Source organism: Mesoplodon bidens, assembly GCF_964165515.1.
Source record: "Mesoplodon bidens genome assembly, chromosome: Y".
NCBI classification, from domain to species: Eukaryota; Metazoa; Chordata; class Mammalia; order Artiodactyla; family Ziphiidae; genus Mesoplodon; species Mesoplodon bidens.
The window spans coordinates 52,785,840-52,812,505 of record NC_138180.1 but is presented as its reverse complement, the minus strand read 5'-3'; the positions used below and the strand labels follow the sequence as shown (position 1 = coordinate 52,812,505).

The 26,666-nt window shown below is 44.2% G+C and overlaps 1 long non-coding RNA gene across 1 annotated transcript in view; it reads right to left on the bottom strand.

Annotated features, from left to right (window-relative positions):
- Positions 1 to 4,198: 4,198 nt before the first annotated feature.
- Positions 4,199 to 26,666, bottom strand: part of LOC308609705 — a 94,573-nt gene continuing 72,105 nt past the window's right edge. Inside the window, exon 4 of the long non-coding RNA XR_014014332.1 lies at positions 4,199 to 4,597. This is a non-coding gene — a long non-coding RNA (uncharacterized lncRNA). The remainder of the gene's footprint in view (positions 4,598 to 26,666) is intronic.

Below are 26,666 nucleotides of genomic sequence, written 5' to 3'. Positions count from 1 at the left end.
TCTTCAGTCTTTAGTCGGCTTGGCTCTTGTTGAGGTTGGGATGTGTTCCAACAATCCCCTTTTGGCTCTAAAATCGTACACTGCTCTGATCACTTCCAAGTAAAGTTATACATGGACATAAACCCTGTTATATAGGTAGAATATCCCAGCATTAATGGAAATGCTGACTATTCTAGGGCATCCATGACAAAAATTCCTATCCTGCTTATGTTCTAATTTTACCTGTGTCTACCTTTTCATTTTTGGTGTATTCATTGGATAGAGACAAACCATGACATAATTCTGTTTTTCAATAGCTCATGACAGATCAAACAAGGTCCAAAGGACTGTACAATAATTAGGGCATAACAACAACTTTAACTACTTCCTAAATTCTGAACACATAGATTATTTCGTCAAACAATAGCCCTGAATCTCAAATAGAAGAACATTGGGGTGCCAGTGTTACTGAACCATACTTGGGTCCACTTGGGTCCAGAGGTGCAGTAAAGCCAATCTACTGACCCCAGGTGAAAAGAAAGTACAGCGTTTACTGCAGGTGCCAAGCAAGGAGAACAGGCAGCTCATGCTCAAAGGACCTGAGCTCCCCGATGGCTTTCAGGGAAGGGTTTTTAAAGACAGTGTTGGGGAGAGGGTCCTAGGATGCCTGATCAGCTCCTGGACCTTCTGATTGGTTGGTGCTGAGGTACAGGGTGATGTTTCGGGGAATCTCAATCATCAGCCTTCTGGTTCCAACCAGCCTGGGGTCTAGTGCTTGTGGTCGGCATGTGGTCACCATCCTTCACCCGGGCGGGGGTCTTGGTTTCTGCACAACAACTCAAGAGAATACGGGTCAGATTGTATCTCTGTCCTTTCAGGAGGAACTATGAGAGCTGTGACTCTATAATTCTAAGCCTTAACTGCTTGAGTCTGCTCTTTGGAATGTGGGGAAGGCCTAAGACACGAAAGCCTTCTTCTACAAACAAGAAACTGGGGACACAGAGGAGATACTGTACCCGGGAGATTCCCCAAAGAGTCCTGCTCATTTTCAGTCCCCTCTTTTCTTTGATATTCCTCACACCTTAGGGGAAACGGACGGGACAAGAAAGGCAATAAAGTTTTGGATGAAGAGGTTAATCTTAAACTCGGCTGGGGAACTCAGTACTGGGAGACTTGGTTTCACCAGGAGTCATAACCTCATTGTTCCTGGTTGACATTAGCAAGGGGAAATAGAAAGATTAAGAATGGGAATTTTAGGACAGGAATGGAAGAAACGTGAGCAGAAAGAGCTTACGTAAAACCAGTAATGATGCCAAAAACTGAGCGTCTGTGCACCAGTGCTGAATCAAATCTCGGAGACAGTTGTGGGTGAAGTAGAAAAGAATAGCTTTATTGCTTTGCCAGGCAAAGGGGGAACATAGTGGATATGCCCTCAAAACTGTGTCCCAACCTGGAGCGGGGGTGTAGTGAGGAGTTTTGTAGCAATGGTTCAAGGGTGGGGTTGCTGATAAGGATCAGGGTGTACGCAGGGCCTGCACTCCTTTAATCTGGTCTCAGGTAATCTCTCTCTCTCTTACTTTTTTCAAACATTTATTTATTTGGCTGCACCAGCACTTAGTTTCGGGAACGGGATCTTTGTTGCAGCACGGAGGATCTTCAGTTGCAGCCTACGGAATTTTTAGTAACAGCATGTGAGATCTAGTTCCCTGACCAGGGGTCGACCCTGGGCCCCCTGCATTGGAAGCATGGAGTCTTAGCCACTGGACCACCAGGAAAGACGCTCAGGTAATCTCTTGAACTTCTCTGGTCCCTTTAATCTGGCCTCAGGGGGTCTTCTCTGGAATAAAAAATGACAGCTTCCATCTGTTGGGGGGTTTCAGTGCTGTAAAGAGCTCAAACATATTGTCATGTGTATCTCTCGAGGGGGAACGAGGACCCTGCCCCAGGGCTGCACTGTTGTGTCTTGACTCCTCCTCCCTGGTCTCTGCATCCCCTCCTCCCCTGATTGGCACTGTTTGCATCTGCCCTTTGGGAGTCAAGGAAGGTCCAGGAGGCTGGAGTCTGTTCCCTACAAACAAGAAATGGGGGACAGAAAGGCTTCCATGCCCAGGAACCCCACAGGGTCCTGCTCAGTTTCAGTAACCCAGAGCAGTGGTGACCAGAGATAACAGACATTCTGTTATCGAGTCTGTTGCCCTGAGATCAGGAAGCCGTCACTCTAAATCAGTGGAATCTCTCCTTGCAGGAAGCATACACGTTTAATGCTCACTTTCTATAAACTGAGCACCTACCTCATGGAGTCCTCATCTTTATTTCTCTTGCCCTTCACTTTTGATCTACCAGCAAATCCTGTTGGTTCTGTGGTTATCCCATGTCTCAAGTCTGATTCTCACTGTCTCCATTTCAACCACGCTCTCTCAGTGATGCCCCTAGATGGGTCTCCCTGTTTCCACTTGTGTGTTACAGACTCCCCTGTGCCCCCCTCAAGTGCATACGTTGAAGCCCTAACCCCCAATGAGACTGTATTTGGAGATGGGGCTTTTAGGGAAGTAATGATGGTGAAATGAGGGCAGAGCCTTGATCCCATAGAACTCCTGTCCTTATAAGAGGAGGGGGGCACACCAGAGTGCTCCCTCTCTCCCCCCCCTCTTTCTCTCCCCCTGTCTTTTATCTCTCTCTCTCTCCATCCCCCTCTCTCCCTCTATCTCTCCCTTTCCCTCTCTGTATTTATCCCTCTCTATCTTTCTCTCCCTCTCTGTCTCCCTCTCCCCCCCTCCATCTCTCCCTTTCCATCTCCCTCTCCCCCCCTCGCTCTCCTTCTCTCAATCCCTTTCTCTCTCCTGCTCTCTGGGTCCTTCTCCATCTCTCTCCCTCCCTCTCTCTTTCTCTCCCTTTCCATCTCTCACTCCCTCGCTCTCACTCTCTCAATCCCTTTCTCTCTCTGGGTCCTTCTCTCTCTCTCCGTCTCCCTCTCTTTCTATCCCTCTCCATCTCTCTGTCTGCCCCTCTGTCTTTCTCTCTCTCCCTCTCCATGTCTCCCTGTCACCCTCTCCGTCTCTCTCCTCCCTCTCTCAATCCCTCGCTCTGTCTTTATCTCCCTCTCTGCGTGTCTCTCTCCTACTCTTTGGGTCCCTCTCACTCCCTCTGTCTTTCTGTCACCCTCTGTGTCCCTCTCTCTGTCTCCATCTCTCTCCCTATGTCTCCCTGTCTCTCTCCATCTCTCACTCTGTCCCTCTCTCACTCCCTCTCTCCCTTTCCATCTATCTCCCTCTCTATCTGTCTCTCTCAATCCCTCTCCCTTTCCCCCTCTCCCCCCCTCCCTGTCTCTCTCTCCGGCTGTCTCTCTCTCTCCGTCTCTCTCTCCCCCGCTTTCTCTCTCTCTGCCTCCCTGTCTCTCTCACTCCCTCTCCTGCTGTCTCCCCCTCTCCATCTCTCTGCGTCCCTCTCTCTCTCCCTTTCCCTCTAAATCTCTCTCCCCCTCCCTCTCAGTCACTCTCTCCGTCTGTCTCCCTCTCTCTCAATCTTTCTCTCTCTGTCCCTCTCACTCTCCTCCTCTCTCAATCCCTCTGTCTCCCTCTCTTTCTCTCCCTGTCTCTTTCACTCTCTGGGTCCCTCTCTCAGTATCTCTCTCCTGCTCTCTGGGTCCCTCTCTCTCTCCCCCTCCCTCGCTGCATCCCTCTCTGACACTCTCTCCCTCTAAGTCTCTCTCACTCCGTCTCTCTCCATCTCCCTGTCTCTCTCCTGCTCTCTGTGTCCCTGTCTCCCTCTCCCTGTCTCCCTCGCTCTCTGCCTCTCTTTCTCTCCCTCTCTATCTCTGTCTACCTCTCCATCTCTCTGACTCCCTCTCTGTGTCTCTCTCCCTCCCTCTCACTGGCTCTCTGTCTCCCTCACTGTCCATCCATCTGTCTTTCTCCCTCTCCGTCTTTATCTCTCTCTGTGAAAGTAGAGGCTAGTGCCTTGCATAAGGGTGCCCAGGGGTGGAGCCTGGCGCTTACCAGCCACGAAGTGGATAGCATCTTTCTCTTGGGCTGGAAAGGCTTGAGGGTGGGTTGCCTCTTCTGCAAGCTGAGATCTGAAGGTTGGATGTGGTGATAACATTCCTATTGCAGGAACAGGCGTTATTCATGGAGAACCTGGCTGAGTGGCTGAAGAAGACCCAGAAGCACTGAAAAGAGGCCGTTCAGGAGCCCACACGGAGGAAAAGGAGCTGCTACTGAGATGAAGTAAAACCACGTTGTCTACGTAGGTACACAAACCATTTCAGCATCTGCTTCGGAGGGAAGGGGTTCAGCTCTGGATCCATCAGAATTAGACAGTAACTGATGCACAAGCTCCTTACCGTGTCCCTACCAAGGACTTGGTAGCTTAAAAGAACAAAAATGTGCTGTCTTACCGTTTTAAAGCCTAAAGCTCTAAAATCAAGGGATCCGCAGGCTGGTTTCTTCTGGAGGCTCGAGGGGGAGAATCTGTTTCCTGCCTTTTCCAGCTTCTGGAGGCATCTGCCATCCTGAGCTTGTGGCCCCTTCCTTGATCATCAAAACGAGCAGCTCAGCATCTTGTAATCAAATGCTCCTCTGACGTCCTCTTTACAGGGACCCATGTGATGACACTGGACCACCTGTAAAATCCAGGTTACCTGTGCATCTCAAATTCCTTAACGGGACCACATCTGCCAACTCCCTTTTGCTATGTAAGTTCACATATTCACAATGTTCGTGGATTAGAACATGGACATCTTTGGGGACATTATTCAGCTGACCACAGTGGGTGTCTCAACACTGATGCTACTTAGGCTATTCTGTGCTCTCCCTCAGCTCTGGACTCACTGGTGGATTCCCCCAATCTTCCTCAGTTCTTATACTGTTTTACTGTATCCTTAAATAACAGAGGCCAGAAATAAACCTGCACACCTATGGTCAATTAATATTTGACAAAGGACACAAGAATACGCAATGGGAAAAAGTCTCTTCAGCAAGTGGTGCTGGGAAAGTTGGAGACATGCATGTAAATCAATGAAGTTAGAACACACACCATACACAAAAATAAACTCAAGACATGGCACCATAAAACTCCCAGAAGAGAACATAGGCAAAACATTCATCATACCAATGTTTCCTTAGGTCAGTCTCCCAAGGCAATAGAAATAAAAGCAAAAATAAACAAATGGGACCTAATCAAACTTACAAGCTTTTGCACAGCAAAGGAAACCATGAACAATCTACAAAATGGGAGAAAATATTTGCAAGCAATGCAACCGATGAAGGCTTAATTTCCAAAATCTACAAACAGCTCATACAACTCAACAACAAACAACCCAATCAAAAATGGGCAGAAGACCTAAATAGACATTTCTTCAAAGAAGACATACAGATGGCAAACAGGCACATGAAAAGATGCTCAGCATCTCTAATTATTAGAGAAATGCACATCAAAAGTATAGTGAGGTATCACACAGGTCAGAATGGTCATCATCAAAAAGTCTACAAATAATACATGCGGGGGGGAGGCTGTGAAGGAAAGGGAACCCTCCTGCACTGTTGGTGGGAATGTAAGTTGGTGCAGCCACTATGGAGAACAGCCTGGAGATTCCTCAAAAAAACTAAAAATAGAGTTACCATATGATCTAGCAATCCCATTACTGGGCATATACCCTGAGAAAACCATAATTCAAAAAGATACAGGCACCACAATGTTTATAGCAGCAGTATTTACAGTAGCCAGGTCAGGGTAGCAACCTAACTGTCCATCAGCAGATGAATGGATAAAGAAGATGTGGTACATATACACAATGGGATATCACTCAGCCATAAAAAAGCATGAAATAATGCCATTGGCAGCAACATGGATGGACCTAGAGATGATCATATTAAACAAAGTAAGTCAAAGACAAATACCACCTGATCTCACTTATATGTGGAACCTGAAAAATAATACACATAAACTTACTTATGAAGCAGAAACAGACACTCAGACATAGAAAACAAATGCATGGTTACCAAAGGGGAAATGTGGGGGAAGGGTGAGTTTGGGATGAACATACACACACTACTATATATAAAATAGAGGAAAACGAGGACCTACTGTGTAGCACAGAGAACTCTACTCAGTATTTTGTAAGAACCTAAATGGGAAAAGAATATGTACAGGGATAACTGAATCACTATGCTGTATACCTGAAACTAACAACACTAAATGAACTATACTCCAATAAAAAATAAAATATGTACCAAAAGCTGAGTGGATTGCAGAGTAACTTACATCAGCAGATTCTCATTTCTCTGATCAGGGAAGCAAGAGATGATCCATTAAATGGGCGAGTACAGGGGGAGAGTATGGTGGGTGTTCTGATCGCCTGCACTCCATCCCTGTCCACCTCTGCTCCTTGCCCCACAGAGCTCACCGTGGGTCCGCCTGTTGGATGTGGGTAGAGATGCCCAGCAGGAAGGGAGAGAGATGTGAGGGGCACGGAGGTGAGGGCTGTCCACCCTCGGCCCCGTCTCGCAGGTCAGCTGAGACCCTCCACCAAAAACCACTGCTCCCAGGGGACTTCCCTGCTGGTCCATTGGTTAAGACTTCACCTTTCAGCGCAGGGGTGTGTGGGTTTGAGACCTGGTCAGGAAGCTGAGATGCCACATGCCTCATAGCCAAAAAACCAAAACATAAATAGTTAATCAAGTCCAGGAAGCACAGAGAGTCCCATACAGGATAAATCCAAGGAGAAACACACCAAGACACATATTAATCAAACTATCAAAAATTAAATAGAAAAAATATTTAAAGCAGCAAGGGAAAAACAAATAACATACAAGAGAATACCTATAAGCTTAACAGCTGATTTCTCAGCAGAAACTCTACAAACCAGAAGGGAGTGGCATGATATATTTAAAGTGATGAAAAGGAAGAAACTACAACCAGGATTACTCTACTCAGCAAGGCCCTCATTCAGATTTGATGGAGAAATTAAAAGCTTTACAGACAAGCAAAAGCTAAGAGAATTCAGCACCACCAAACCAGCTCTTCAATAAATACTAAAGGAACTTCTCTAAGTGGGAAACACAAGAGAAGAAAAGGACCTACAAAAACAAACCCATAACAATTAAGAAAATGGTAATAGGAACATACATATTGATAATTACCTTAAACATCACTGGATTAAATGCTCCAACCAAAAGACACAGGCTCACTGAATGGATACAAAACCAAGACCCATATATATATGCTGTCTACAAGAGACCCACTTCAGACCTAGGGACACATACAGACTGAAAGTGAGGGGATGGAAAAAGATATTCCATGTAAATGAAAATCAAAAGAAAGCTGGAGTAGCAATACTCATATCAGATAAAATAGACTTTAAAATAAAGAATGTTACAAGAGACAAGGAAGGACACTACATAATGATCAAGGGATCAATCCAAGAAGAAGATAACAACAATTATAAATATATATGCACCCAACATACGAGCACTTCAATACATAAGGCAACTGCGAACGGCTATAAAAGAGGAAATTGACAGTAACACAATAACACTGGGGGATTTTAACACCTCACTTACACCAATGGACAGATCATCCAAACAAAATTAATAAGGAAACACAAGCTTTAAATGACACAATAGACCAGATAGATCTAATTGATATGTATAGAACATTCCACCCGAAGGTGGCAGAATATACTTTCTTCTCAAGTGCATATGGAACATTCTCCAGGATAGATCAAACTCTGGGTCACAAATCAAGCCTCAGAAAATTTAAGAACATTAAAATCATATCAAACATCTTTTCTGACCATAACACTATGAGACTGGAAATCAATTACAGGAAAAAAAAACTGTAAAAACCACAAATACGTGGAGGCTACACAGTGCACTACTAAATAACCAAAAGATCACTGAAGAAATAAAAGAAGAAATTAAAAAATACACAGAAACAAATGACAATGAAAACACGATGATCCAGAACCTATGGGATGCAGAAAAAGCATTTCTAAGAGGGAAGTTTAGTGCAATACAATCCTACGTCAAGAAACAAGAAAAATCTCAAACAATCTAACCTTACACCTAAAGGAACTAGAGAAAGAAGAACAAACAAAACCCAAAGTTAGTAGAAGGAAAGAAATCATAAAGATCAGAGCAGAAATAAATGAAATAGAAACAAAGAAAACAATAGCAAAGATCAATAAAACTAAAAGCTGGTTCTTTGAGAAGATAAACAAAATTGATAAACCATTAGCCAGACTCATCAAGAAAAAGAGGGAGAGGACTCAAATCAATAAAATTAAAAATCAAAACGGAGAAGTAACAACAGACTCTGCAGAAATACAAAGCATCCTGAGAGTACTACAAGTAACTCTGTGCTAATAAAATGGACAACCTGGAAGAAATGGACAAATTCTTAGAAAGGGATAACCTTCCTAGACTGGACCAGGAAGAAATAGAAAATATGAACAGACCAATCACAAGTAATGAAATTGAAACTGTGATGAAAAATGTTCCAACAAACAAAAGTCTGGGACCAGATGGCTTCACAGGCGAATTCTATCAAACATTTAGAGAAGAGCTAACACCCATTCTTCTCAAGCTCTTCCAAAGAACTGCAGAGAAAGGAACACTCCCAAAATCATTCTATGAAGCCACCATCACCCTGACACCAAAACCAGACAAATATACTACAAAAAAAGAAAATTACAGACCAATATAACTGATGGATATAGATGAAAAAATCCTCAACAAAATACTAGCAAGCAGAATCCAAAAACACACTAAAAGGATCATGCACCATGATCACAGTGGGATTTATCCCAGGAGTGCAAATATTCTTCATTATACATAAATCTATCAGTGTGATACACCATATTAACAAACTGAAGGACAAAAACCATATGATCATCTCAATAGATGCAGAAAAAACTTTTGACAAAATTCAACACCCATTTATGATAAAAAGTCTCCAGAAAGTGGGCACAGAGGGAACCTACCTCAACATAGTAAAGGCCATATATGACAAACCCACAGCAAACATCATTCTCAATGGAGAAAAACTGAAAGCATTTCCTCTAAGATCAGGAACAAGACAAGGATGTCCACTCTCATCACTATTATTCAACATAGTTTTGGAAGTCCTAGCCACGGCAATCAGAGAAGAAAAAGAAATAAAAGGAATACAAATTGGAAAAGAAGAAGTAAAACTGTCACTGTTTGCAGATGACATGATACTATACATAGAGAATCCTAAAGATGCCACCAGAAAACTACAAGAGGTAATCAATTAATTTGGTAAAGTTTCAGGATACAAAATTAATGCGCAGAAATCTCTTGCATTCCTATACGCTAATGAAGAAAAATCTGAGAGAGAAATTAAGGAAACACTCCCATTTACCATTGCAACAGTAAGAATAAAATACCTAGGAATAAACCTACCTAGGGAGACAAAAGACCTGTATGCAGAAAACTCTAAGACACTGATGAAAGAAATTAATGATACAAACAGATGGAGATATACGCTATGTTCTTGGATTGGAAGAATCAACACTGTGAAACTGACTATACTACCCAAAGCAATCTACAGATTCAATGCAATCCCTATCAAATTACCAATGGCATTTTTTACAGAACTAGAAACAAAATCTTAAAATTTGTATGGAGACACAAAAGACCCCAAATAGCCAAAGCAGCCTTGAGGGAAAAAAACAGAGCTAGAGGAATCAGGCTCCCTGACTTCAGACAATACTACAAAGTTACAGTAATAAAAACAACATGATACTGGCAGAAAAACAACTATAGATCAATGGAACAGGATAGAAAGCCCAGAGATAAACCCATGCACCTATAGTCAACTAATCTATGACAAAGGAGGAAAGGATATACAATGGAGAAAAGACAGCCTTTCGCAGTAAGTGGTGCTGGGAAAACTGGACAGCTACATGTAAAAAAATGAAATTAGAACACTCCCTAACACCATACACAAAAATAAACTCAGAATGGATTAGAGACCTAAATGTAAGACCAGACAGTACAAAACGCTTAGAGGAAAACAGGAAAAACACTCTTTGACATAAATCACAGCAAGATCTTTTTTGACCCACGTCCTAGACTAATGGAAATAAAACCAAAAATAAACAAATGGGACCTAATGAAACTTAAAAGCTTTTGCAAAGCAAAGGAAACTACAACCCTCAGAATGGGAGAAAATATTTGCAAATGAATCAACAGACAAAGGATTAATCTCCAAAATATATAAACAGCTCATGCAGCTCAGTATTAAAAAAAAAAAAAAAAAACCCTGATCAAAAAATGGGCAGAAGACCTAAATAGACATTTCTCCAAAGAAGACATACAGATGGCCAAGAAGAACATGAAAAGCTGCTCAACATCACTAATTATTAGAGAAATGCACATCAAAAGTACAGTGAGGTATCACCTCACACCAGTTAGAATGGGCATAATCAGAAAATCTACAAACAACAAATGCTGGAGTGGGTGTGGAGAAAAGGGAACCCTTTTGCACTGTTCATGGGAATGAAAATTGATACAGCCACTGTGGAGAACAGTATGGAGGCTCCTTAAAAAACTAAAAGTAGAACTACCATAGGACCCAGCAATCCCAGTACTGGGCATATACCCTGAGAAAACCATAATTCAAAAAGAGTCATGTACCACAGTGTTCACTGCAGCTCTATTTACAATAGCCAGGACATGGAAGCAACCTAAGTGTCCATTGACAGATGAATGGATAAAGAAGATGTGGCACACATATACAATGGAATATTACTCAGCCATAAAAAGGAACGAAATTGAGTTATTTCTAGTGAGGTGGATGGACCTAGAGACTGTCACACAGAGTGAAGTAAGTCAGAAAGAGAAAAACAAACACCATATGCTAACACATATATATGGAAACAAAAAAAAAAAAACAAAGGGTCATGAAGAACCTAGGGGCAAGACGGGAATAAAGACACAGACCTACTAGAGAATGGACTTGAGGACACGGGGAGGGGGAAGGGTAAGCTGGGACAAAGAGAGAGAGTGGCATGGCCATATGTACACTACCAAACGTAAAATAGATAGCTAGTGGGAAGCAACCACATAGCAAAGGGAGATCAGCTGGGTGCTTTGTGACCACCTAGAGGGGTGAGATAGGGAGGATGGGAGGGAGGGAGATGCAAGAGGGAAGAGATATGGGGATATATGTATATGTATAACTGATTCACTTTGTTATACAAACTAACACACCATTGTAAAGCAATTATACTCCAATAAAGATGTTAAAAAAAACAAACCTAAAAATAGAATTACCATATGACCCAGCAATCCCACTCCTGGGCATATACCCAGAGAAAACCATAATTCAAAGAGACACATGCACCCCAGTGTTCATTGCAGCACTATTTACAATAGCCAGGTCATGGAAACACCCTAAATGCCCATCGACAGATGAATGGATAAAGAAGATGTGGTACATATATACAGTGGAATATTACCCATAAAAAGGAACAAAATTGGGTCATTTGTAGAGACATGGATGGATCTAGAGACTGTCATACAGAATGAAGTAAGTCAGAGAAGAATAAATATCGTATATTAATGCGTATATGTGGAACCTAGAAAAATGGTACCGATGAACTGGTTTGCAGGGCAGAAATAGGCACAGATGTAGAGAACAAACGTATGGACATCAAGGGGGGAAAGCGGGGGTGGATGGTGGTGGTGGGATGAATTGGGAGATTGGGATTGACATATACACTAATATGTATAAAATAGGTAACTAATAAGAACCTGCTGTATAAAAAAATAGAATTCAAAAATTCAAAAAAAAATAAAGCTGACTTTTCTCATAGGTGTTGAATGGATGTAGTTTGATGTACCGAAGGTGTTTGCTTTTTTATTTCTCCTCTTGGGTAACTATCCAGGGTGGGTTTTATTTTTCCAGGAGCTCTGCTGATTGTCTTGGCTGGGGTTCCCCAGCATGCAGAGTCTGAGATGCAGATTTGGGAATATGTGGGGTGAGGGAAAGGGATGGGGGACCAGGGTTGTGAACCAGGCCAGGTAGCGCTGTGGGGCGTTTGGACTTAATTGCTCTGGAAACCCCGGTGCCCTGTACAGCCCCTGTGAGCGAGCTGCCCAAGGTGGCTGGGGGATTTCTACTCCACCTCCCCTCGGGGGCTGGTGGCTGTGGATTCCCTGCACTGAACTGATTCTAGGGCGGCCAGTGGCCTTCTGGGAGCAGAGGGAGGCTCAGTCACTGAATCCTGGATCTGGCAGCTGGGATGTGGGCAGGGATGCTGAGTGGCAGGGCTTAGGGGCACAACAGGGGCACCCTGACCTCACGGAAATGAAGGGCTCTACAAACGTGGGGAGCAGTAGGGGGTGATTGTTCAACTAGCAGGTTTCTCAGCCTTGTTGGGAAAGGTTCCCATTCAGAAACGGAACGAGGTAGGGAGCTGAGATGCCCCTGCTGGGCTCTGACAATCCTGCATGCTTATCTCAAGCCATGTTGCTATGGACGGATTTATATCCCCTCAAAATTCACATGTTGAAGGCCTAACCCCCCCGCAGTAGCTGTATTTGGGGTAAAGAAGTAATGAAGGTGAAATGAGGTTATAATATGCTATGGGGTCTGTCTCGCTTTCTGTCTCTCTCTTTCTCTCTCTTCCTTTGTCTCTCTCTCCACCACACGAGGACACGCAGATAAGGTGGCATCTGTAAGCCAACAAGGGAGCCTCGCCGGGAACGGAGCCTGTCCACGCCGTGATCTCAGACTCCCAGACTCCAGACTGTGAGAAATAAATTTCTGTTGTTTAAGCTGCCCAGTCTGGGGTGTTCTGTTACAGCGGCCTCAGCTGACTAATACCCACATCTGCATGTTTTAAGATGATAAAGCCTGATGGTAAAATCAGCGGTACTCGGCGAGAAAGAATCATACTGACTGACGAACGAACACAGAGTGATATTAACTTAATATTGCAATCATCACCGACCAGGGACTGAACCCACGCTCTGCATTGGAAGTGCAGAGTCTTAGCCACTACCAGGGAAGTCCTATACTGAAGATATTTTATGAGTTGTATATATTTCTCTTAGAGCATCTATTAAATTCCCCCTGAGCACACCCCACCAAGTCCCATGATTTCTCTGCATCTGTCTCACTCTAGTCACACGATAAACCTCTTGTGTGTACACACACACACCCATCTCATTACACTCCTGTAAAACTGTCTTTTACAAGGATTGTGCTATGCCTTCTGGAATAGTTTCCAGGAGCATTTTACAAAATGCTCTTCCCTTAATCCAATTTTCTTTGGATTGGATTAAATCCTTGCTTTTTTGCAAGACTAATTTAAATTGTTGGCACGAAAGACCCAGATGTCTCTCTTCGGTAAATACTGAGCCGGCTTTGCTCAGAGCTCTGTTAGGAAGCAGCCCATGGCCAGCACCCTATGCTTTTCTGATGTGCCCTCCTGGCCACTGGGACGTCAAGGGCAGGACTATCTTCACGTATTTCCCAGATGTCTGTTGCATAAACATCCTACCACAGAGGCTTTTCTGTGTCCAGTAACATCAGCACTCCCCTTTCTACGAATTTCCAGGGATGTGTTCCGGGCCCCCAAGCAGCCTGCAGCACAGCTCTGTGGTGATCAAGAAGGGCCCCTCCTGGGTGTGGAGGAAAGGGAACCCTCCTGTACTGTTGATGGGAAGGTAAATTGATGCAGCCACTGTATGGAGGTTCCTCAAAAAACTAAATATAGAGCTACCATATGACCCAGCAATCCCACTCCTGGGCATATATCCAGAGAAAACTATAATTTGAAAAGATACATGCACCCCTACGTGCACTATTTACAATAGCCAAGACTTGGAAGCAACCTAAATGTGCATCAACAGAGGAATGGATAAAGAAGATGTGGTACATATATACAATGGAATATTACTCAGCCATAAAAAAGAGTGAAATAATGCCATTAGCAGCAACATGGATGGACCTAGAGATGATCATACTAAGTGAAGTATTGATAAGTCCAACAGAGAAAGACAAACATCATATGATATCACTTATATGTGGAATCTAAAAAAGAACGATACAAATGAACTTATTTACAAAACAGAAATACACTCACAGACGCAGAAAACAAACTTATGGTTACAAAAGGAGAAAAGGAGGGTGAGGGATAAATTAGGAGGTTGGGATTAGCAGATACACACTATATATAAAATAGATCATCAACAAGGACCTACTATATAACAGGGAACTATACTCAATATTTTGTAATAATAAGGAAAAATAACCTGCAAAAAAACAAAACAAACTGACTCACTTTGCTGGACACTTGAAACTAATGCATTATTGTAAATCAACTATAGTTCAATAAGAAAAAAAGAACTTCTCCCTCTGACATGAGCCTCAAGGCTTACTGCCTCTGATAACTGGCATCTCATTGTGTCAGAAAAATCCTCTGAGATGCTGGACTCAGTCCTAGGATGTGTGGTCCTCCCAGATCTGCATCCCCCATGCCAAAAGACCATGCAGTCACAACAGGGCAAGGCTGAGATACAATGATGCCCTCGTGGCCACTGGGCCACCCACTCCCATGTCCAGCTGGATTCCAATGACGGCTTAACATTCCCTTTCCCAGGGGCCTTTACAGGCTGATGGTCCGGAAGCTTTGATCTCATTTATCGCTAATGATCAATTTGGGATGAGGAATAAAAGAAGCCACAAGCCAAAGCCTGCCTTTCTTTGCTGGCTGGACCTGGGTCAGAGATGGAAAATACACACTTTAGAATAAACTGGATTTTTAAAATACTGCTTAATAGCTCTCCTAGACATCCGTCACGATGAGCCAGCACTTTCCAAACAAATACTTATCCCCAGCGTTTTTACCTGGTGCAGCTGGGTGGTTTTGGTCCAGGTCTGCCCTTGAAGGCCATTGCTTTTATCCTTTCCAACAAAGATTAAAAGCAAATCAGATTATGGAAATGGCTGAGCTGCCTTCAGAGTAGTTAGGATGGGGGGGGGGGTTGGTATGTGCCTACGATATGGGAGGAGGGGGGTGGTTTGCAGGGTCTGTGGAGCTTGAAGACTGCATCAGGATTAGGGCTGGCAGGAACAGAAACCCTAAAACAACAGGGCTCAAAAATGCTGGAAACGTGATTCCCTCTCACGTAAAGGTGACCCCGAGGAATGGGGCCAGGGCTGGTGTCAATCCTCCGAAAGCAGGGTCCTTGCATGTCCCTACTCCTCCACCCCTAGTTATGGTGCAGGAGGATGGCTCCCCATTTCAGGGGGCAAGGAGGAAGAAGAGGAGAGGAGGAGAGGAAAGGGCAAAAGCCGTATCTGTCTTTGAAGGAAGGTTCCTGGCATGTGGTACAGGGAGTGGGCAGAGAGGGCTTTGCTTTGGGAAGGTCTGTGTATGAGTGATGGTGTCATTAATTACTAGCTCTGTGACCTTGGGTGAGGCTCAACTTCTGTAACATGATGGTGATGGTGATGATGAAAATGATGATGATGGTGGTGGTGGTGGTGGTGGTGATGATGATGGTAGTGATACTGTTGATGGTGGTAATGATGGTGGTGGTGATACTGTTGATGGTGGTAATGATGGTGGTGGTGATGGCGGTGATTATGGAGATGATGGTGACGGTAGTGATGACGACTATGGTGGTGATGAAGGTGATGATTATGATAGTGGTGATGATTATGGTGGTGATGATGGTGATGGTGGTGGTGGTGGTGATGACAGTGGTGAAGATTATCTTGATGATGAAATGATGTAGCCTCATCACAGATGAGGCTAAATGAGACAAATGAGCTAAATTATACAGTCCCTTGAAAATTATAATGTGTTATACACATGACAGTTGTACAGGTGATCCATTTCTGATGAACATCTTTATTTTCTTGAAGGCTCACACTGCAAGACTACCTACTTCAGTTAATTAGAAGGCAACTATTTATAATTTATGTGTTTGTGTTTGTTTGTGTGTGTTTATGCATCAGGAGATAAATATAAATATATACCCATTGCATTTTATATAGACAGACATTCAAAACACTACTCAGCATGCACATCAATTAAGTTAGAACACACCCATACGCCATATACAAAAATAAACTCAAAATGGCTTAAAGACTTAAATATAAGACTTGACACCATAAAACTCCTATAAGAGGGCTTCCCTGGTGGCGCGGTGGTTAAGAATCCTCCTGCCAATGCAGGGAACATGGGTTCATGCCCTGGTCTGGGAAGATCCCACATGCCGCGGAGCCACTAAGCCTGTGTGCCACAACTCCTGAGCCTGCGCTCTAGAGCCCGCGAGCCACAACTACTGAAGCTAACTCGCCTAGAGCCTGTGCTCCCCAACAAGAGAAGCCACTGCAATGAAAAGCCCGTGCACTGCAACAAAGACCCAACACAGCCAAAAATAAATAAATAAAAGTAAATTTTAAAAAACTCCTAGAAGAGAATGTACACAAAACATTCTCTGACATAAATTGCACCAATGTCTTCTTAGGTCAGTCTCCCAAGGCAATAGAAATAAAAGCAAAAATAAACAAATGGCACCTAATCTAACTTACAAGCTTTTGCACAGCAAAGGAAACCATTAACAAAAGGAAAAGTCAACCTATGGACTGGGAGAAAATATTTGCAAACGATAGGACTGACAAGGGCTTAATTTCCAAAATATACAAACAGTGTATACAATTCAACAACAACAAAAAACAAACAACACAATAAAAAAAAATGGGCAGAAGACTTAAATAGACATTTCTCCAAAGAAGACATCCAGATGGCCAACAGGCACATGAAAAGATGCCCAATGTTGCTAATTATTAGAGAAATGCAAATCAAAGCTACAATGAGGTATCACCTCACACCAGTCAGAATGGCCATCATCAAAAAGTCTACAAACAATAAATGCTGGAGAGGGTGTGGAGAAAAGGGAATCCTCCTATGCTGTTGGTGGGAATGTAAATTGATACAGCCACTATGGAGAACAGTATGGAGGTTCCTTAAAAACCTAAAAACAGCTACCATGTGACCCAGCAATCCCACTCCTGGGCAAATATCCAGAGAAAACTCTAATTCAAAAAGATACATGCACCCCTATGTTCATAGCAGCACTATTTACAATGTCCAAGACATGGAAACAATCCAATCAACAGATGAATGGATAAAGAAGATGTGGTCCATATATACAATGGAATATTACTCAGCCATAAAAAAGAATGAAATAATGCCATTTGCAGCAACATGGATGGACCTAGAGATGATCATACTAAGTGAAGTAAGTCATAGAAAGACAAATATCATATGATATCACTTATATGTGGAATCTAAAAAATGACACAAATGAACTTATTTACAAAACAGAAACAGACCCACAGACGTAGAAAACAAACTTATGGTTACCAATGGGGAAAGGGGGGAGGGAGGGATAAATTAGGAGTTTGGGATTAACACATACATACTATTATATATAAATAGATAAGCAACAAGGACCTACTGTATAGCACAGGGAACTATATTCAGTATCTTATAATAACCTACAATGGAAAATAATCTGAAAAATGTATACATACGTGTAACTGATTCACTTTGCTGTATACCTGAAACTAACATGATATTGTAAATCAACTCTATTCCAATTAAAAAAAACACTACTCAGAAAAGACAAGTTTTATTCTCCCAAACTTGTCTTCACATCAGATAGACGTGGTGCAGTTTTACACTGTATCCCGATTATTTGCTGCATCTGTTCATCACACCTTGGATGGGAAGTACTCATTTCTGTCTCCCTGGTACCTGGGTGAGTGTCTAACGCCTACACCACCCTCCACAAAAGCCTTGCATTGAATTAAATTCTGCAATACTGTTAATGAGCCAGATCAAGGTGGTGGGTATGGGGGAGAGCAGGAGAATGCAAGGCAAGAGAGCGAGAAGACACAGAACCGTCAAGAACAGGGTAGCCTCAACAAGGAAAAGAGAAGCCCAGATAACCACGCAGATTCCCTTCATCTTTTTATGCCGTTCATCAGCAAGTCCCCAGTGAGCCTGATTCTCATCACCCACCCTCCATCTCCTGCCTGGTCCAAGACGCTGGACATCTGTCCCTGGACAACTCCAGCATCCAGGACCTGCCACCTATCCCTCCTGCGTCACTGTTGTCCACACAGCAGTCAGACTGATCCTGTTTGTACCCCAGTCAGGTTTTGCAACTGACCTTCCGCCAGAAGCAGAGCCTGGGTTGAGGGTTGAATGCAGGGAGGGGCAGGGAGCTCCAGTAGTGGGATGGGGATGTCACACAAGGGAGGAAAGTAGCCAAGGAGGGGGGAATTAGCAGGCCAGCCACACCCAGGTGACTGGAGCGTAATATCACGGTGATGCTCTGAGAAGCACCATAAAGCACTTTCCTCGGGTGATCCTGGCCGAGAGGTGTGTGAGCTGGGGTATTTATACCCTGTGTTCAGTAGTTACCAGTGGGGCTATGTGCCTTTCCCAGATCTGCAGCTTGTCTCTCCCATGGGCCCCCTGTGTTCCAGCAAGCAGGGTAGGTATCCAACCAAGAGCCAGGGCTTGCATTGGAAGACAGGTCGTTGTTCACGGAAATGGCAAGGAATTCCCAGCAGTTGTGGGTAGACCACCACCGACATCGGCTCCATCCGGGAATAACCTCCAGTGGCTCCCATCTCACTCACGATAAACTCCAAGTCAGATAACAAGACCTGCCCAGTCCCTCTGACCTCAGCCTCCTGCACACACATCTGCTCGAGCTGCATCCCTCCATGATGGACCATCGCCGTTCTACCGTCCACGCAGTCTGCTCCTGGCTGGGGCACAGCTGTCCTTTCCCTTCCTCACCTCAGCCAGGTCTCCGGACAAATGTCACCCCGCATAGAAGCCCTCTCCGGCCACGATGCTGCAAGGCCTCCTCTGGTCAGTCTGTCTCCTCCCCACTCAACCTCAGAACACTCAACGACCATGTTGTAAAAAAACACATTGTGCGTTTCATCTCCTTGCATCTCCGCTCACCGTCTGCTCCTTCCCCCTGGGATGGACATTAAGCAGGGACTTGACCTGGCTTGTTCACTGGAGCCAGAATGGTGACCAGCACAGAGAACCCCTGAATAGGTAAAGACTTGTTGAAATAATACATGAAAGAGGGTGAACCAAGGAAGGAGGAAGAGAAGGTCTGTGGGACCTCAGGACTTAGGAGGTTGATTCTGCCATGCGCCATCTTTGATGTGGAGGCAGGTGGGTTTTGACCCTTTGTTCCTGGGACCGTGGTCACCAGGTGATCACAGAAGAGGATTTTGGAGGATCTTTCAGGTAAACAGGAGAAGCTCTGTCTCTGATCAGTGGAGGGACCTTGACTTGACTACTTCATCGCTCTAAACTTAAGTTCCTTAACCTGTTAAATGGGAGATACGTCATCCCTTTGTCATCAGAGCATTGTAAGCATTTAATGGAGCCACCGGCATTCAGTGGGCGTGTCGTCCGCACTGGTTTTTCACCCTGTTACCACCCTCCGTTAGCTGCTCATCCCTGCGACTTAGGAGGGGGCTGGGGGAGTCGTTTTCTCATGTTGCTTTTGCCCACTACAAATGGGCACGTGCCATCTACCTCTATGAGGATTAAGTCAAGAGCCGCTGCAGCTGTTGACCTTCAACACCCCTGGAAACGAGCTCAGGGTGGAGACCAGGAATGAGGAACGCTGTGTTCTGGGAAAGACTGGCGGGACAGGACTTCAGATACTTAGAGATTTTCAGGAGACGGTTTTATGAGCCCAATGCTTGCATCTCCTCGTATCCACAGAAGCACTAAAATCCTTCCCGGTGACTTCTGCTGCTCAAGACTAGCAGAAACCTTCTGCAAAAATATGTGCTTGATTGCATGCACCCCCCCTTCACAGAAATCCCATATACACTGACCTTCCCCCCTACCTCTTTGGAGCGGTTTCTCAGGGCTCTCTGAAATGCTGTCTCCCAGGCTATAGTCCTCCTTTTGTCCCAAATAAAACTTAACTCTCACGTTGTGTTTTTGTGTTTTTTTTTTCAAGTTGACACTTTCCAAGAGGAATACTGGTGATTGGGCGTGGAGCGCACAAAGCAAGCAGGGTTTGTGCCCGCTGCAGGGGATGAGGGCTTCTCTCCTTGCTTTGTGCGCTGAATATCCTGCAGCCAACTTTTGGGTGTGGGTCCAGGACCCCTCCCTTTCCTTAGCTTCTTAGTGGTTAACACATAAGGTGTCGGGTAGCTCTGGAGCCATCAGAAATCACAGCACAGTTTCCCACCAACTGTGAGGTCCCGGAGTGGCTTTCATGAGTGGCGGCTTGCAAACCACACAAGAAACGCTTCCAAAGCAAACCTGTACGAACACGCCCCCAAGCCTCCTGCTGAAAGCAGTTCCCAGTAAACACGGAGAAATCTGTATCCTGACTTTTCTCCTATTTCTCATCACAAGCATTTTTTTTTTTTTTTTGTCGTACGCGGGCCTCTCACTGTTGTGGCCTCTCCAGACACACAGGCTCAGCGGCCATGGCTCATGGGCCCAGCCGCTCCGCGGCATGTGGGATTTTCCTGGACTGGGGCACGAACCCATGTCCCCTGCATCGGCAGGCAGACTCTCAACCACTGCGCCACCAGGGAAGCCCCAGGATCCTGTTTTTCTCCATCCTGAATCCCCTCAGGGGGCACCATTGTGGGCGGCTGCAGTGGCTGAGGGCTCGATGGCCTCAACGTCCTTTGTTTACTGATATGGCAGGTGACATATTTTTGTCCACACAGCCATGCCTTCTGTTTCTCTTTTCCATGCCTCCTCTTCAAGACCAATGCATTGAAATAATTCTGCAAAGGCAGGAGTGGAAAACACACTGTAGCCCTTTGGTTGGTTGTCAACGAGGCACAGTCAATGAATGCAGTGGAGGGCATAGCTGGGTGTTATGAGTGGTTTTGTGTGCCTGGACTTTGACAGCAGGTAGGAGTCTGTTTACTTAAGTTGTGTCTCCATCCTGGCTGCCTGGCTCATTGCCTCTTCATGCCACACCATGAGAGCATTTTAATCAGGGTGAATACTTTGGTCGAAGCCTTGGGAACGTGCACACGCTGGCCATAATGTGATCTTGTGTGCTGAATGAGCTTCTTGCCTGATTACACAAAGCTAACACCCCAGAAGACAGCCTGGGTAGCCACAACTTTCCAGCGCACCTGGCCTCTAGGAGATTGGGGAACACCTTACTTAGAGGATACACACGGACTTACAGAAGCTCAGGTGAAGACGTGCCATAGAGACCAGAAATCAAGAAATTTGTTTGTGCCTGGTTCACCATTGTGTGGGGTTTCGGAGGATGAAGGTCTATCTGCTGATGCCCCAAGTGTGGTCCATACACCAGCACCATCAGCCTTACCTGGGATCTTGTTAGAAATTCAGAAATCTCAGCCCTGCCCCAGACCTGTTGGGTCAGAATCGGATTTTCACAAGACCCCCCAGGGAATCATGGACACAGTAACGTTTGAGAAGCCTGAAGTAGTCCCTGATATCTTTTGCCTCATTTCTGCAAAAATAATCTATGGAGAAAAAATATGTTTTGCCACAAAATGCACCAGGGTGCGCCATCATATTTTTCAGACTTTATGAGGAAGGCTGTACATGGGTCCATCAGGATACAGAACAGGTGGTGATGTCTGTACCTTTAAGCAACTATAAAATGCCAAGTAAATGAGGCAGAAACATGTGGGAATTTTACCAAATCAGGCATTTGGCTTGGCAAGGAATACTGTTAATGAGGCATAGCCCTGTCGAGTGAGGAAGCACAGCAATGGAGTGTCTGTCTGAGAGGTTCGGGCTCTTGCCCCCTAGCCAGGTCTTCAGTCATTCTGTCATGGCTCTCTCTCTTCCTGAATGGGGAGTAGGTATGTGATGGCTGATTTTATGGGTCAGTGTGGCTGAGCCACGGTACCTAGATCTATGGTCAGACATGATTCTGGATGTTTCTGTGAGAGTGTTTTTTTGGTAGGAGATTAACTTTTAAAATTGGTGTACTTTGAGTAAAGCAGGTTGCCCTCCCTGGTGTGGGTGGGCCTCATCTAATCAGTTGAAGGCCTCAAAAGAATAAAGACTGGATCTTCCCTGAGCAAAAAGGAATTCTGCCAGCAGACAGTCTCTGGGCTTTGGCTGCAACATCAGCTCTTTCCTGGGGTCTTCAGCCTGCTGGTCTACCCTGGAGATTTTAGAATTGCCAGTCCCCATGATTACATGAGCCAATTCCTTAAACTAAATCTCTCTCTTTCTGTAGATAGATAGATAGATATAGGTATAGGTATAGATATAGATAGATGATTGGTAGGTAGATAGATAATAGATACAGAGAGATAGAGGTACAGATATAGATAGATATAAATGGATAGATGATTGATACCAGAGTAGACAGATAGATAGATACACAGATGTAGATAGATGAAAGGTGGATGGATAGATAGATGGATAATAGATAGATGACGGATAGATAGGTAGATAGATAATAGAGATAGATGAGTAGATAGGTAGGTAGGTAGATAAATGATGGATGGATAGATGACAGATGATTGATGAATGGATAAATAGATGATGCATGAATAGATGACAGATAGGTAGATATAGATAAATAGATAGATATAGATAAATATAGATAGATATAGATAGATAGATAGATAGATATAGACAGACAGATAGGTAGATACATACATACATAGACAGACAGATGATCGTTAGATCCTTCTGGTTCTTCTCAGGTCTAACATTCTATTCTTCCTTCCCTGCTTCCTCTTATATTCCTCCTTTTTGCTCCTTTATTCCTGATAAACAACATTGCATTCCTACTAAGTAGGTGCTGTTTATCAGGGCAACTCAACCTTAACTATGCATATCATGTCCTGGAGATACTGCAAAAATGTGGATTCTGACTGAGTAATTAGGGGTGGGTCCTCTATTCTGTGGGAATGCTGTTAACCTGGGCTTCGTGCTTCCAGTAGCAAGGTGACCGATGACATAATGCTAGATTAACTTTTTCTTTGTGAATAAATATGACACGTAAAAATGAAAACACATTCACATGATCGGAAACTCTGAGTAGGGAAACAATGCAATGATATTGTAATTGTGTAAAAGGAAATGCTGCTAACATCACAGATTTTTTTCATTTTAAAAAATCCTAGGTAGTACAAATATTCTAGAAGATGAATAAAAGATGAATGGTGTCTCACCTCAACAAACTCCAAGCATGAGTCAGATTCTCTTTGTTATTATGAAATAGTCCAAAGTGGTTAAGACGCAGAACTTTGTGATAAATATTTTTTAGGGATGGCACTTGGTCTCTGCTAGAAATACCTTCCTTTTTACATAGGACTTTTACACAGAGATTAAAAGTTTGATCCCTGGTCTGGGAAGATCCCACATGCCGCGGAGCCACTAAGCCTGTGTGCCACAACTACTGAGCCTGCGCTCTAGAGCCTGCAGGCCACAACTGCTGAAGCCCTCGTGCCACAACTACTGAGCCCACCTGCCACAACTACTGAAGCCTGCATGCTCTAAGTCTCACATGCCGCCACTACTGAGCCCGGGAGCCACAACTACTGAAGCCCGCACACCTAGAGCCCGTGCTCTGCAACAAGAGAAGCCACCGCAATGAGAAGCCCACGCACCGCAACGAAGAGTAGCCCCCACTCGCCGCAACCAGAGAAAGCCTGTGTGCAGCAACAAAGACCCAAGAGAGCCATAAACAAACAAACAAACAAAGTGTACAGCCAAGTTTCAGAACGACTGCTCCAAGGGGTAAAGTGAAATCATGAAATTCTCCCTGGGGTCATCCCATAAAAACCAGAGCCCAGAATTCTTCCTCTTTAGAAGTGAGAGTGTTTGTTGCTCTCTCCAGAAGCAAGAATGAACATATTCAAACGGCTCTGTCCACAGTGAATGGCTACATGGAAGGAAGTGCATTCAGTCAGCTGATTTTTGATGGGCTCTTGTTATGTGCAAGGTTTTTTGTTTTGTTTTGGTTTGGTTTTTTTGCAGTACGCAGGCCTCTCACTGCTGTGGCCTCTCCCGTTGCAAAGCACAGGCTCCGGACGCGCAGGCTCAGCGGCCATGGCTCACGGGCCCAGCCGCTCCGCGGCATGTGGGATTTTCCCGGACTGGGGCACAAACCCACGTCCCCTGCATCGGCAGGCGGACTCTCAACCACTGCGCCACCAGGGAAGCCCTAGGGCATGGAAATTTATGCTCCACATCCTTGAGGGCCGACTGTCTACATAAATTATCTACCTGTTCTTCTCTCGTAAGGGAGATTTATTTATTCTCCCCATTATATACTTATTCAATCATTTATTTATGTCTGTAGAGATTAATGGATATTTATTTTAAACTTTGGGTTACAATCCAACCCTACTTTATTTATTTTGTTACTCAAAAAATAAACTATCACTTATATCTTGCAAAACCCATAAGACCTTCTATATTTTTACAGGGCAGGACTGTGATGGAAAAAAAAAGCCCACAGTTTGGCCTCTATTCAGTGCTCAGTATTTAAAATATGATGTGACATGTTCGGTCAATTATACCACAATCAATATAAGGAAAAAATAAAACATGATGTGACCAACTCAGTAGCTGGGAGTCCATCTGATAAAACTTATTACCATGGAAGGTTTCCAAGGCTCAAGGTTAAGATCAGACTCTAAGAATGTTGGTCATAAAACACAAAACTATAATATAAACATCTCCAAGACATTTAAAAAATAGCTATTGACATATCAGCCAACCAAGAGGGAAAATAAATATGATTTTTAAAAAAAAAAAGGTTTTCTAAGCCTTCTGGGTACACCAGAAGTCACTGCCCTGACCTTTCTCTGACGACTGAATTTCCATTACTGTGGAAGGAGATGGTGGCCTCAGGAGACCATCCAGCTGCAAATTTACCTACTAGTGAGTTATTTTATAAGTCATCTTTTAGCCAGCTGGGAAAAAAAATCAGTCTAAGAATAAGATAGGAATTTATCATTTATGCAAATAGGAATTATGGGTTTAATGTTTAGGAGAACTTTTAAAATTTTATTTTAATTGATGTATAGTTGATTTACAATGTTGTGTTAATTTCTGCTGTCCAGCAAAATGACTCACTTATACATATATAGACATTGTTTTTCATATTCTTTTCCATGATGGTTTAGCCTAGGAGACTGGATATAGTTCCCTGGGCTCTACAGTAGGGGCTGGTTGTTTATCCATTCTATATGCCATAAAACTCTTTGGTTTAAAGAAAAACAAAGTCTCCTTTCTATAAAAGGGATTGAAAATGACTTTCACAGATGAAAGGTCGACACCTGTTCACTTTATTTTGTTATCTGTCAGAACGCAGAGCTGCAAAGGGTGTACCCCAACATGGGGACGGGGCAGAGTAGGAGGTGGCTATGCAGGGGTGTGGCAGTGGATCAGCACATTGACCAGGCACCAGGCACTTCTGTTCCTTATCTGGAACGCAGAGCGTTCTGGAAACAATCTAAACAGCCTCTCCAACTCTTGTGTTTCAGGTTTTTGTGAGTTGATTCCTCTGCCGGAAGCCTGCAGAGTCCTCCTGGCCACCAGAGGGCTGAGTGTATTCCCCGTGCTCCTTATAATTCTCTTCTTTGTAGTGTTTTGGTTTTTTTTTTTGGCCGTGCCACACGCCTTGAGGGATCTTCGTTCCCCAACCAGGATGGAACCTGAGCCCTCAGCAGTGAAAGTACAGAGTCCTAACCACTGGACCGCCAGGGAATTCCTGTAATTCTCTATTAGCCCAAATTCATCTTCATCTTTAAGCTTTGAATCACCAGTTTTGTGCTCCTGCAACAGTTTGGATGTTTTTCTTTCTTCCTTCTTACCTTCTCCCCTCTAGGAAGCCCCTCCACTCTCCAAGACATCCACTTTCACGGGGTATAGTGTGTTCCCAAACATTTCCTGCACTGATTTCTCATCTCTAACGGTTCTAAGATATTTCTGTTAGTGTCTTTTCTTTCTCAAAATGTCATCATTCCTCAAATCAGGAATGATGTCCGTATGAGTTTCCTGGGGCTGCCCTAAAAAATGACCCTAAGCCATGAGGCTTGAAACACCACAAATTCATCCTCCCCCTGTCCTGGAGGCCAGAGGTCTGACATCAAGGTGTCTCAGGCCCAAGCTCCCTCCAGGGGCTCCAGGGGAGAGTCCTTCCCGCCTCTTCCAGCTTCTGGGGGCTCCAGGCGTCCCTGGGCTTGTGGCCGCATCCCTCTCGTCTCTTCCTCTGTCTTCACGTGGCTTCTCCTGTGTCTCTGTGTCTCTCCTCTTCTGTGTCTTAGAAGGACCTTTTCATTGGATGTAGGCCCACCCTCATCCAGGAGGACCTCATCTCAGACCCTTCACTTCATCTCATCTGCAGAGACCCTGTTTCTAACTAAGGTCCTGTTCACAGCTTCCTGTCACTGGAGTTAGGGCCAGCCCCATCCAAATGGTCTCATCTCGAGACCCTTCACTTAATCACATCTTCAGAGTCCCTACCTCCAAATAAGGTCGCCTTCAGTGGTTCTGAGTATTAGAACATGGAACTATCTTTTGAGGGGCCACCACTCAACCCACTACAACATCCCACCTATTTTCCCACCTCTTTGAATGGTACTGAGCACTGAGCATGGCTTCCAGCCATATT